The following is a 12835-nucleotide window of genomic DNA, read 5'->3' on the forward strand; positions in this document are numbered from 1 at the left end:
AGCTATTATATTAATCTTACTATTAACAATAATAATGTTATTGTGTGCATGTAACCGTGCATAAGTAACCGGTTCTGTACCCATTACACTCAACAAAAGCGTACAGTAAAATCAATCTTTTTTTGTGGCACAATGCATTTGACAGGTCTGGATCCATTTTGTGTTAAGTTGTGTAAAATGCAGATGAGTAGGACCCACTGCAACCACATCCTGTGATCAAGAGCTCAGTGACACTTAAAACTACAGAGTGTTTAATTATACAGTAAATGTAGTAGAACACTTTCAATGAAATAACAGCTCAACAGAGAGAACACACCAAAATATAATTTAATTTACATTTTATACTATGTATGTACCACTAGCATCATGCGGTAATGATAGGTTGTTCCTCACTATAATCCTGAGTTGTGTTCTGTGACTGAACAAACAGGTTGTGATTCTCAGTGATTCACTATGAGTGGTTACCCTGTCAGTATTCCCCTCGTGCTATGTTTCACCAGACCTTGAATCACTGCCAGAGAAACAAGTACTGAAACATTGGTAATCTGCATAGAGTGCACTAAGGGTTTGTTTAAAGATTATAACATCTGTGGTTATTGCAGTAATTTACACCACAGGTTTTGGAATCGAAGTGCATCTTCAAAACAAATACATAAAATGTTACTACTACCTTAGGCAACTAAAATCCCATCTTAAATCCTCCTGAACTTTTGACCTAAGGTGAACCGAACTGAACCAAACCTTACAACAAACAAAGTGCAAAAGCAGGATGTTCATGTAACCTTTACAGACTTTTCCAGAGCATTTGACACTAGACCATGGCTAGCTCCTACTCAATCTAGCAGAGCATGAGGTGTCCCGGACACAATGGTTTCCTATGAAGAGCATGAGGTGTTCCGCTCACAATAGTTTACTATCAAGTGCATGAGGTGTTCCGCTCACAATGGTTTACTATCAAGAGCATGAGGTGTCCCGCTCACAATGGCTTACTATCAAGAGCATGAGGTGTCCCGCTCACAATGGCTTACTATCAAGAGCATGAGGTGTCCCGCTCACAATGGCTTACTATCAAGAGCGACCTAGAAAACCGCAAGTGAAGGGTGAGGTGGAAAACATGCCTTTCTAACCCACAGCCAGTCCCAGCTGGAGTTCCCCAGGGTGGAGGGCTCTCTCCCCTACTGTTTGTGCTATGCACGAACACCCTAGACTCCAGCCTCCTAAGGCAGCATCCACCCTGTTATGTACGCTGATGACCTTACATTCACTGAGTTGTGCCATGGCAAGCTACCTGGCCAAACACAAGCAGCAGTCAATGCAGTGACAATACCTGGCACATGTATTAAATATCCTACTTCAATTTGTTTGAGTGCCTTCTTGTATTTCATTTTTCTTATATTTTTATCAATTGTTTATTCATTGAGCTTTTTATGTTTGTATTACCCTTTATTCGCTTACTTACTTTTCGTATTGTCGTTGCATTGTCGAGAGGTGAAACTGCAAGTAAGCATTTCATTGCACTGTTTACCCAATGTATATCATGTGTATATGACGAATAAACAAACTTGAACTTGTGAGGAAAAACCAACTGCCTGCAAATGAAGGAAAAGAAGACAAAGGATATGGTCATTTGCTTCAGGTCTACTGACAAGGCCTTTCCAGCAGCGGTTGCTGTAAACGCCCATCCAGTTGAGCGTGTGGAGTCCTTCAGTCGACTGGGTGTAATGGTGTCAGCTGGCCTGACCTGGGATGAACACATCAGGTACATTCTAAAAAAGGTTCAACCCAGTATCTACTACCTACAGTTGAAATCAGAAGTTTACATACACTTTAGCCAAATACGTTTAAACTCAGTTTTTCACAATTCCTGACATTTAATCCTAGTAAAAATTCCCTGTTTTTAGGTCAGTTAGGATCACCACTTTATTTTAAGAATGTGAAATGTCAAAATAATAGTAGAGAGAATTATTTATTTCAGCATTTACTTCTTTCATCACATTCCCAGTGGGTCAGAAGTTTACATACACTCAATTAGTATTTCAAATCAAATCAAATCAAATCAAATTCAAATTTTATTAGTCACATACACATGGTTAGCAGATGTTAATGCGAGTGTAGCGAAATGCTTGTGCTTCTAGTTCCGACAATGCAGTAATAACCAACAAGTAATCTAACCTAACAATTCCACAACTACTACCTTACACACACACACAAGTGTAAAGGGATAAAGAATATGTACATAAAGATATATGAATGAGTGGTGGTACAGAACGGCATGGCAGATGCAGTAGATGGTATAGAGTACGGTATATACATATGAGATGAGTACTGTAGGGTATGTAAACATAAAGTGGCATAGTTTAAAGTGGCTAGTGGTACATGTATTACATAAAGATGGCAAGATGCAGTAGATGATATAGAGTACAGTATATACATATGAGATGGGTAATGTAGGGTATGTAAACATTATATTAAGTGGCATTGTTTAAAGTGGCTAGTGGTACATTTTTACATAATTTCCATCAATTCCCATTTTTAAAGTGGCTGGAGTTGAGTCAGTATGTTGGCAGCGGCCGCTAAATGTTAGTGGTGGCTGTTTAACAGTCTGATGGCCTTGAGATAGAAGCTGTTTGGTGGCATTGGCTTTAAATTGTTTCACTCTACTATTACTATTATTCTGACATTTCACATTCTTAAAATAAAGTGGTGATCCTAACTGATCTAAGACAGGTAATTTTTAATATTATTAAAGGTCAGGAATTGTGGGAAAAAATGAGTTTAAATGTATTTGGCTAAGGTGTATGTAACTTCCGACTTCAACTGTAGCAAGGTCTCCCAACTGAAGTCCTACTGCAGGTATGCCTGACCTTCATTTGTCCAATCATGGAATATGCCTCCCCAGTGTGGGCCAGCCTTCCAAAGTGTCTCTCCAATGACTTAGAAGGCATTCAGGGATTATGTTGCCTAATCATTGGCACTCCCTACAACTCACTCACATCTCCAGAGAGTAGACGGGATAAAGCCACAGTCAAGACTTTCACAGCGTTCCTGCACGACCACACAAGTCCACTGCATAAGTTCCTAACCCGTACACAGAGTCAGCATGATCTGAGTAGTTCAAGGCAATACTCTATTGCAACAATAAGACACCAGAGATATTTATTGGCAAGAGCTCTCAAACTATGCAAATGTAACTCCCTATCACTAAATCCATTAGTTATGCATATTTATTGATTTAGTGGCATGCCAATATGTTGTTTATGACTCATGACTTATGCACTGTCCATATAGTTAGGCTGATCCTATCTATATTTTTACTTGCATTTTACACTGAACAAAAATATAAATGCAACATGTAAAGGGTTGGTACCATGTTTCATGAGCTAAAATAAAACATCCCAGAAATGTTCCATATGCACAAAAAGCTTATTTCTCTCAAATTTTGTGTACACATTTGTTTACATGCCTGTTAGTGAGTATTTCTCCTTTGCCAAAATAATCCATCCACCTGACTGGTGTAGCATATCAAGAAGCTGATTAAACAGCATGATTATTACACAGTTGCACCTTGTGCTGTGGACAATAAAAGGCCACTCTTACAATGTGCAGTTTTGTCACACAACACAATGCCACAGATGTCTGAAGTTGTGAGGGAGAGTGCAATTGGCATGCTGACTGTAGGAATGTCCACCAGAGCTGTTGCCAGAAAATGTAATGTTAATTTTTCTACCATAAACCGCCTCCAACATTGTTTTAGAAAATGTAGCAGTACGTCCAACCAGCCTCACAACCGCAGACCACGTATATGGGGTGGTGTGGGCGAGCAATCTGCTGATGTCAACGTTGTGAACAAAGTGCCCCATGGTGGTGGTGGGGTTATGCTATGGGCAGGCATAAGCTACAGACAACGAATACAATTGCATTTTATCAACGGCAAATTGAATGCTCAGAGATACCCTGACGAGATCCATGTTTCAGCATGATAATGCACGGCCCCATGTCACAAGGACCTGTACACAATTCCTGGAAGATGAAAATGTTCAAGTTCTTCCATGGCCTGCATACTCACCAGACATGTCACCCATTGAGCAGGTTTGGGATGCTCTGGATTGACGTGTACGACAGCGTGTTTCAGTTCCCGCCAATATCCAGCAACTTCCTAAAGCCATTGAAGAGGAATTGGACAACATTCCACAGGCCACAATCAACAGCCAACTCTATGCAAACGTGTCGCGATGCATGAGGTCACACCAGATACTGACTGGATTTCTAGTCCACGCCCCTACCTTTTTTTAAGGTATCTGTAATGTGAAATCTATAGACTAGGGCCTTTTCCTTATTTGAACTGTAACTCTGTAAAATCTTATAAATTGTTGCATGTTGAGTTTATATTTTTGTTCAGTATATATTGTATGAAATTGCATTTTATGTATGTTTCTGCATATTTTTTACTTTATTTAACTAGGCAAGTCAGTTAAGAACAAATTCTTATTTTCAATGACGGCCTAGGAACAGGGGGTTAACTGCCTTGTTCATGGGGCAGAACAACAGATTTTTACCTTGTCAGCTCAGGGATTCAATCTAGCAACCGTTTGGTCACTGGCCCAACACTCTAACCACTAGGCTACCTGCTGCCCCAATATATGTACCAAGATCTTCAAATTAACCTAAACCTAAACCATGGAGATGTGGAATGGGCTGTATTTAACACACTGTGTGACAGATACTGTATTAAATGAAAAATCCCCTGACAAAAACTGTAAAGTGAGCCCATAACAGGGACAGACACCTCAGGCTGTGAGTGTCAGTGTTTCAGGTTGAAGAATCCCCATGTCCCAGGAGATGAGGAAGAGAAACCATGGGCTTCTGGTAATACTGACCTAGAACAAATACTTACATGCACCCTGCTCTTTTATTGCCTTGCCCTTTTCTCTGATAGCAGCTGTTTCCAGGAAAGGGGCTTTGGCACGACTCTGAGCCCTTCGGAGTGTGACCAAGGAGGACAACCACATCTGGAGGGTCATGGAAACTGTGTGTCACGTTGTGAGAGATGACAAATAAATACTGTCTGGTCTGGTCTGCATATCGAGGTTGCTGAGCTGCTGGTCTGTTGAGTATTTTGGAACTATGTTTAAAAGACACAGGTCACTGAGTGCATAATTGTGCAAGTCCCAAAACAGCAGAGGTGGGTTGAATTTAAAAAATACATATTTTTGGTCCCATTTTAATTAGATAGTCCCCTGCAGATTGTCAATAGATGCATACTATCAACAAACCTTCAACAAAAATGAAACAGCTTGCTCTAGGGTATGGATTAGGGTTCGAGTTAAGGTTCGAGTTTTGATAATGATAAATATTTTTAGTTTTAGTTGAACGGTTTTACTTAGGCAACTGCAGAAACCAGAATGCATTTTCAGTCCTTATTTAGTCTGAGTGGCGCAGCGGTCTAAGGCACTGCATCTCAGTGCAAGAGGCATCACTACAGACACCCTGGTTCAATTCCAGGCTGTATTACAATTGGATGTGATTGGGAGTCCCATAGGGTGGCATACAATTGGCCCGGGTTTGGCCAGTGTTGGCTGTCATTGTAAATAATTATTGGTTCTTAACTGACTTGCCTAGTTAAATAAAGGGTCAATAAAAATAAATAAATTGGACAGAAAAAAATAACTGTTGATGCCACGTTGTAAGAATCCTGTCAGATAAGTGTTTAGTGATAAAATGTTGCAAGAAGTGGAGGGGCAAGGTGCATAAACAAGTAAAATGGGTGTGAAACGTTAGCTAACGAGCCAGCCAGCTAGTTAAACAACAATGAGCACAGTGCCAAATCATGTCATTACTACCCTGCATGAATACGGCTCTGGGATACGACTAATAGCGTCAGCTGGGGAGCCAGCGAGTTAACAGTACACTTTAGCTTGAAAATAAAAAACTTTGTCAAAATTAGAAACGTGTAATATCTGAAAATGCAGCTAGCTAACGATAGACTATCTTACCTGGATTCATCATCATGCATGATGAACGCGTCTCCCTGTCAGGAATGCCATACCACGGTTGCCCTTAGTTTGAAGATGTAATCCAGAGACAGGTGTTTTCTCCATCTCTTTAGCTATCATACTCTAATTCCACTGATTACAAAACTTGATCCTCCACAATGTGGAGAGAAACACGTATGCAGTTCCACTACATAATCCATTTTTTTTATCCACGTTCGACAGGATTACCAACACAGACTGACGAGCTCAAATAGACAGAAGCCTTCTATATGACAGACCAATCCGAACTCATCTCTCGGCATGTCCAGCCCACTCATTATCTCAACCAATCATGACTAGTGGGAAGGTTGCTGACTTTTTCTGTGGCTTAACCAACAAGGCTCGTAATTTAACTATTTTATTTGTATTTACAGATGGCATACCCACGTGAATATTTATTCATATATTTCAGCTTCTAATTTTGTATTAATTAGAAAAAAAATTAAAAGCATAATTCCACTTTGACATTATAGGGTATTGTGTCTAGGCCAGTGACCAAAACTCCATTAAAATCCATTTTAAATTCAAACTGGAACACAACAAAATGTGAAAAAATTCAAGGGGTGTGAAACCTTCTGAAGGCACTGTATTTTGATGTGTAAAGGCTCTCCAAACCCATTTTTTTTATTCACAAATACTTTCCTAACCCTAAATAATATAGAAGATCAGAGTATTTTTTTTATCTACCAATTGGTGCTGAAAAGGAGACAAATATGTGTGCATTTACATGTTTTTTTTAATTTATTGATCACTAATATTGTGAACTGTTCTCTCCATACAGTCTAGTGAGTCTGTCAAGAAACTTCAAATTAAAGGAACACCAAATTTATAGGGTTGGCTTTAGATAAATATACTGAAACCCCTATTGAATGAAAACTCCAGGAGAAAATCTGTTGGCCAGCAAGTGGGAGGGTTTTCAGCAGTTGAATTAAATGTATTCAGCATGCGCAAAGGAACAACGCCTTACAAAGTCCGTTATGCAACTGAATAAGGTAAGTCTGAATATCAACTACTGAGAAGTGCATAACAAAGGCATACATTTCCTATTGGCCCATAATAGGGGTCTACACAGAATATGCAGACAACATGACAGAGTGTAACACAGTGTAGCAATGTTGTTTTTCTTCACAAAAGGGGCGGCTCCTTGTAGTGCGCTCCGACAGTCAACATACTCCCTACTCATACTCCCTACTCCCATGCCACATTAACATTTTAATGCGTCTTATTGTCCCTTCCGTAGACGTGGGGGCAGTGCAGTGTAGGCAATCAAGCATGGATTAGTTGCTTAATCTGACCTATAGTCTATATGCTATGCATCAAAGTAGCTAATTTTGCATTGATAAACAAATGTAATCTCAGCTACTGTTCAAACAATAAACCAAACAACATTGTAGCCATGTTAGAATAACATTGTAGGTTACAATGGCAAGTACACAAATATTTGCCAGAGCATATTATTTAATTTTAAATCAGATTATTTCACATGGCGATGTGGGAAGCTAATCAACTTCAAAATCACTTTAACTTCAAGATTGCTGTCTTGGTTGAGCATGCCCTTTCAAAAACGTCCTGGAGGAATCCTGCATGAATTCAACCTTTTGTGAAGGAATTGTGCAGGTGTCCGGCAGGAATCCTGTAGGCTTGACAAAATCCTGCAGGAAAAGTCCCTGATACTGTTGAAAAATTTGCACAAACATGACAATTCCTGCAGGATTTTCAACATTTCTGTAGGACAAGTCATTCATGCAATGGCATTGTAGTAACCTTAAGAGCTCTCGTTAGGGCCCCTAACCTCACCCTTCTCCTCTGCTAAAGCTGTTGATATGTCCAAATAAAAAAATAAATAATTGTATTTGTCACATGCGCTGAATACAACAGGTTACAACAGGTTTCACCTTACAGTGAAGTGCTTACTTACAAGCCCTTAACCAACAATGCAGTTTTAAGAAAAATAAGTGTTAAGTAAAAAATTGCTAAGTAAAAAAAAATACAAAATGAACAGGTTTTTAAAGAGCAGCAGTAAAATAACAATAGCGAGGCTTTATACAGGGGGTACTGGTACAGAGTCAATGTGCGGGGGCACCGGTTAGTCGAGGTAATTGATGTAATATGTACATGTAGGTAGAGTTAAAGTGACTGTGCATATATTATAAAAAGAGAGTATCAGCAGCATAAAAGAGGGGGGCAATGCAAATAGTCTGGGTAGCCATTTGATTAGGTGTTCAGGAGTCTTATGGCTTGGGGGTAGAAGCTGTTAAGAAGCCTTTTGGACCTAGACTTGGCGGTCCGGTACCTCTTGCCGTGCGGTAGCAGAGAGAACAGTCTATGACTAGGGTGGCTGGAGTCTTTGACAATTTTTAGGGCCTTCCTCTGACACCGCCTGATATAGAGGACCTGGATGGCAGGAAGCTTGGCCCCAGTGATGTACTGGGCCGTACGCACTACCCTCTATAGTGAATTGCGGTTGGAGGCTGAGCAGTTGCCATACCAGGAAGTGATGCAACCAGTCAGGATGCTCTCGATGGTGCAGCTGTCTTTTTGAGGATCTGAGGACCATTGACAAATCTTTTCAGTCTCCTTAGGGGGAATAGGCTTTGTCGATGCCCTCTTCTCAACCGTCTTGGTGTGTTTGGACCATGATAGTTTGTTGGTGATGTGGACACTAAGGAACTTGAAGCTCTCAACCTGCTCCACTACAGCACTGTTGATGAGAATGGAGGCGTGCTCGGTCCTCATTTTCCTGTAGTCCACAATCATCTCCTTTGTCTTGATCACGTTGAGGGAGAGGTTGTTGTCCTGGCACCACACGACCAGGTCTCTGACCTCCTCCCTATAGGCCTGGCCATGCAGTCATGATTGAACAGGGAGTACAGGAGGGGACTGAGCATGCACCCCTGAGGGGCCCCCATGTTGAGGATCAGCATGGCGGATGTGTTGTTATCCACCCTTACTACCTGGGGGGCGGCCCGTCAGGAAGTCCAGGATACAGTTGCAGAGGGAGGTGTTCAATCCCAGGATCCTTAACTTAGTGATGAGCTTTGAGGGCACTATAGTGTTGAACGCTGAGCTGTAGTCAATGAATAGCATTTTCACATAGGTATTCCTTTTGTCCTGGTGGGAAAGAGCAGTGGGGAGTACAATAGGTATTGCATCATCTGTGGATCTGTTGGGGCGGTATGCAAATTGGAGTGGGTCTAGGGTTTCTGGGATAATGGTGTTGATGTGAGCAATGACCAGCCTTTCAATGCACTTCATGGCTACAGACATGAGTGCTACAGGTCGGTAGAAATTTAGGCAGGTTACCTTAGTGCTCTTGGGCACAGGGACTATGGTGGTCTGCTTGAAACATGTTGGTATTACAGACTCAGTCAGGGACAGGTTGAAAATGTCAGTGAAGAAACTTGCCAGTTGGTCAGCGCATGCTCGAAGTACACGTCCTGGTAATCCGTCTGGCCCTGCGGCCTTGTGAATGTTGACCTGTTTAAAGGTCTTACTCTCGTCGGCTACGGAAAGCGTGATCACACAGTTGTCCGGAACAGCTAATGCTCTCATGCATGTTTCAGAGTGTCTCAAAGCGAGTATAGAAGTAATTTAGCTCGTCTGGTAGGCTCGTGTCACTGGGCAGCTCGTGGCTGTGCTTCCCTTTGTAGTCTGTTGTAGTTTGCAAGCCTTGCCACATCCGACGAGTGTTAGAGCCGATGTAGTATGATTCATTCTTAGTCCTGTATTGACGCTTTGCCTGTTTGATGGTTCGTCTGAGGGCATAGCGGGATTTATTATAAGCTTCCGGGTTAGAATCCCGCTCCTTGAAAGTGGCCGCTCTACCCTTTAGCTCAGTGCGGATGTGTTCTGTAATCCATTGCTTCTGGTTGGGGTATGTACGTACAGTCACTGTGGGGATGACGTCATTGATGCACTTATTGATGAAGCCCGTGACTGATGTGGTGTACATCTCAGATGCTATCGGAAGAATCCCGGAACATATTCCAGTCTATGTTAGCAAAACGGGCCTGTAGCTTAGCATCTGCTGACCACTTTTTCATTGACTGAGTCACTGGTGCTTCCTGCTTTAGTTTTTTCTTGTTAGCAGGAATCAGGAGGATAGAATTATGGTCAGATTTGCCAAATGGAGGGCGAGGGAGAGCTTTGTGAGAGCTCTGTGTGTGGAGTAAAGGTGGTCTAGAGTTTTTTCCCTCTGGTTGCACATTTAACATGCTGGTAGAAATTAGGTAAAACAATTTAAGTTTTCCTGTATTAAAGTCCCCGGCCACTAGGAGTGCCGCCCCTGGATGAACGTTTTCCTGTTTGCTTATGGCCGTATACAGCTCATTGAGTGTGGTCTTAGTGCCAGCATCGGTTTGTGGTGGTAAATAGACAGCTACGAAGAATATAGATGAAAACTCTCTTGGTAAATAGTGTGGTCTACAGCTTATCATGAGATACTCTACCTCAGGCGAGGAAAACCTCAAGACTTCCTTAGATTTCGTGCACCAGCTGTTGTTTACAAATATATATAGACCGCCACCCCTTGTCTTACCAGAGGCGCCTGTTCTATCCTGCCGAAAAAGTATAAAACCCGCCAGCTGTATGTTATTCATGTCGTTGTTCAGCCATGAGTCAAGATATTACACTTTTTAATGTCCCGTTGGTAGGATATACGTGCTCGTAGCTCATCTATTTTATTATGTGATTGTACATTGGCTAATAGGACCGATGGTAAAGGCAGATTACCCACCGCTGTCGGATCCTTACAGCCTCACACCTCTAACCACAGAAAGCCTCTCCTGCCCCAAGGCTCTAAGTCATCAGTCTTAGAGCCCTCAGTACTTTGCTGAGATATTAGTCACTAAACATGGTGCCTCACTCTCTCAACACATAACCCTCCCGTCAGGGAGCTCTCACGTGAACATCCTGCTTCAAATAAAGAGATGGAATGATGACTAATGTCTAGTTTGGGATTTGAATGCTTTGCTGTGATAAGATGAATGTTTCAGCTTGTTTGACAAAGACATTTGGAATGCTTCTCATTAATCTTCCAATTCAGCACCTTATCTGATATCCTTGTATTGTATTTGTTTCCCAATGGAAAGTCTCTCAGAACACTATACTTTTGTCATTGTGAGTTATTTTTGCTGTGGTGAGTCATCTTACCTGTCAGTCTTCTCATCTGTGATTGGCTGGGCTATTTCAATGCAGGTATATAATGAGAGTTGGTCAGATCCTGTGGTAGTTAGTTTCTGTAGCTGAGCTCAGGGATGAAAGTCTACCATCTCAATCTCATATATCTGCTTTCTGTTTTCTTATAAATTCAAACATATTTATGATGTGAATTAGTCCTTCTGTAATATTTCATTTTGTCAGTTTTGTTGAAACTGTATTTTTTTAAATTCATAGTTAATTTCCTAACACAAGACTTTATTTGTTACATGAGTTTCTTTTGTTACATGACTCTGCATTTTTCCCTGTGAGTGCACAATCAAAATGACTGCCGTCTGAACAGGAAAGAGTCCTCCCATAAGTCAACAGGCTCTGTCACTGAGACTAGTTGACTGAGGTTGTGTGCCTCCTCTCCTCTCAGCAACACAGAGCTTCTCCTTTTAACCAGAGAGAACATGTAACTAACCTTCCATATGCTGTTTGAAGAATATTAGACTGTTCTAAGAATTATTGAATTAGATATGTCCGATTTACCTGTGCATCTAATTAAAAATGCCGTGATTGTAGTACATATGCTCCTGTGGATGGTGTAATTAATGGACTGTAATCCTGGCAGACAGCAATGTCATACTGTTGGACATTTAAAGTTCCAGTGGTTACAAACTTCTGCTTTTTTGTTTCATTTCAGGATTACAATACACTGCTTATTTTTAAATCCAATGAGAGTGAGAATCTACTTAGATTCCATCAACTGTTCCTTGTATTCTAACAAGCAAGAAACAAAAACAAAACTACAGTAGATGCCTCCTCAGGTGTTGCTCAGCCACAAAGTGAAAGAGTTGGTGTGGTGTTGGTTGACTGGTAATGAGGGATCATGCTGTCTTCCAGGCTGGGGTAAGAGACAGACAGCCAGGAGCTCCACTCTGCTATCTGCTATCTGATCTCACCAACATGTCTTCCAACAGCCGAGGAGCACTTTGGCAAAACAAAAGAGTCTAGTCAGCATCTCATTCCTCTCCCCAGTTACCCGCACCTTGAATCTGACTATCACAACCCAGTCCTGACAACCCAACCCTGTTCAAAGTCACATCCCTGAAATGTGACTAGACTATCTAACAATTTATCCAAACAAGGAAACCACTGCCAGAGTTCTTATCAAGTTGAACTCCCCAGACACCTGTATGAGACTATGTTCTCCTGACACTCAGCATGGTTAAAATCAGATTTTTAATCAGTGTTTGATCCCAAGTTCAATGTTAAAGCCTCTTTGTTATATACCTCACTGGCAAAGCACTTGTTGTCAAGCAGAAGTAATCAGTGGGTAACATGTGTTACCACCCAGAGTTCTAATGGTGGAGTAATGCTGAGTTAGTTAGTGGTTGTGGGGAAGAGGTCATGGCTGCGTTCACTGCTATGGAGTTGTCCTAGGCAAGCAGGAACCAAACAGTTTTGAACAGACTAATATTATCACATTGGGTATATAGTATCATTGCAGGGATATAAGCTTGGGGTCCGAGAAGGATCATCATTGTATTGGTACAGTGCTGAGAATAAAGGATATGAGTATATGTCATCAGTTGTCAAACAGTTCTGTTAGCATCTTCTTTTTATTTCAGTTCCTGACAATTCCACCTTAAGTTCTAATT

Source organism: Salvelinus alpinus, chromosome 3 (genome assembly GCF_045679555.1).
Source record: "Salvelinus alpinus chromosome 3, SLU_Salpinus.1, whole genome shotgun sequence".
Taxonomy (NCBI): domain Eukaryota; kingdom Metazoa; phylum Chordata; class Actinopteri; order Salmoniformes; family Salmonidae; genus Salvelinus; species Salvelinus alpinus.